The 1,973-nt window shown below is 29.3% G+C and overlaps 1 non-coding gene across 1 annotated transcript; it reads right to left on the reverse strand.

Moving 5' to 3' along the window:
- Nucleotides 1-459: 459 nt before the first annotated feature.
- Nucleotides 460-565, reverse strand: LOC129614620 (U6 spliceosomal RNA). Its single transcript, XR_008697390.1, has one exon. It is a non-coding gene; the product is annotated as a U6 spliceosomal RNA (small nuclear RNA).
- Nucleotides 566-1,973: the final 1,408 nt, after the last annotated feature.

Below are 1,973 nucleotides of genomic sequence, written 5' to 3' on the forward strand. Positions count from 1 at the left end.
TGGACTCTATTATACTTGTTGTAATTATATTTTCGTATTGAGTCACGTAAAATATTTTACTTCTGTTTTCATTGTAATTTTCGGGGTATTTAAAAGTCAACAGTATTTAAAAAATAAGAAAAATATTGTATAATTTTCGTTAAACGCTTGAACCTTTTTTCCTGAGGTTCAAATAATTCTTTTAAATGATTTCAGAATTTATTTATACTTTTACAAATAGAGCTGTTGCCATTTCATCTTATATGAAACCCAATATTCTATAATACATGAATGCAATTAATACTAGTATCTATAGCTTCAAACATCCGTTTCCAAAGTTCGAATTCCAAAAAAAACACAGTTATTGATTATACATAATGTAGAGAATATAAAATTATTTGCAAAATGTTGCTATAAATGTGCAAATAAAATATTAAACAATCCAAAATTAGGGAAAATAAAACTTTTCCAGCTCCAAAATAAACAATGCTGCTTAATTTTGTTTTGCGTGTCGGCCTCGCGCAGGGCCATGCTAATCTTCTCTGTGTCGTTCCAATTTTAGTATATGTTCCGCTGAAACAAGAACTTCTGCCAATAAAGTGTCACCTGCATAGGCAGATTTTGTGGGGGCGGGGATGAAACCGCCGTGCACATTCTTTGCGACTGTCCGGTACTGGGTGTCTGGCGTCGCAATTGTTTTGTACAGGGTTTGCTAAGCTCCCTTGAGATATCTCCAGCGTTATACTTGGGACGGTGATATTATAGATGGGAGCGTGAGGAGGCTAAATAAATCAGGTATCGTTGCGATGACTTGGGGGGTTCCCTTAAAATCTACGATCTATGGTCTTAATTCTGCTTACAAAAATGATTATTGCAAAATTTCAGCAAAAATTTCTTAGACTAAAGTTATTTACTGCCAATATTGCGAAACTATTTTTGAACAGTTTTCCTTTCCACATCGCCCCACTCAATCAAAGAAAAATTATTGATTTAAATAACAAACAGTTCCTAATATGTTCATGCTTTGCAATTCTAGTACACAGAGTTTATAATTAACTCCAGATATTTTCGTATACGTGTAATGCCATTTTTTAATGCAGTTTTCCAAAGTTATTGTTGAATAATAAACTTATGAGTGAGTAAAGTAATGTTATTGCACAAATTTAAATTACACTTACGAGTACTTTGTGTTATTGATTAATTTTGCTTAAATCCTTCTAGGTTATTCATTGATTTAGGTCCCTTGAAATCTAAATTCCTAATGGCTTTAATAAAAATTTTCTGAAAGTTGAAACAACTTGAGATTTGTTTACTTAAAACTGAAATAGTCACAGAAAATGCTTTGTAGTTTCCAAGGATAAATGTTTGACGGAGTTAAAATAAATGTTCATTTTAACTACCTTTTTTTTGTAATAATTTTGTGTTCATAATTGGTGTTGGTTGCGGCATTTTAAAAAAAGCGTGAAGTGTTCTGATGATTTTTAAATTTTGTTTTATTTTTTTTTGTCTTAAAAAACTGGTTATAATAATAAAGACTGTAATAATGAACAATTTGAATTCGATACAAAAATTTTAAGTTAAAAATTAGCTTTGCATTATTATGGATCGGTTCTTTATTTTAGTGAAATCATCGTAGACTGCCATATCTAACAGACTTTAAAATTTGTTATGGGTAGACATATTGACAACAGAAATTTTTTTTGTGTTAATAAATGAAAAAACTTGTTTTTATAAATTTTTTTGTTTTACTTTAGAACTTTTACAATAATGTAAGGCCATCTTGGCTTGTCAAACAACAACGTATTGTAAAAAATATAGAAAATATTTTTAAGATTTTGAGCTTTTCGTGTAATCGAATAAAATATAAAGTTATTATGAATAAAATTAAAGTGGACTGCAGAAATTGATTTTGCATTCATAATTTTACCTGAATTCTAAATTAAGGAGTTTATATTAGTTTTCGGAATAGTAGATTATATAATAGTACTATCTCT

The sequence above is a fragment of the Condylostylus longicornis genome, unplaced genomic scaffold, assembly GCF_029603195.1.
Source record: "Condylostylus longicornis isolate FDR11 unplaced genomic scaffold, ASM2960319v2 ptg000004l, whole genome shotgun sequence".
Lineage (NCBI taxonomy): Eukaryota > Metazoa > Arthropoda > Insecta > Diptera > Dolichopodidae > Condylostylus > Condylostylus longicornis.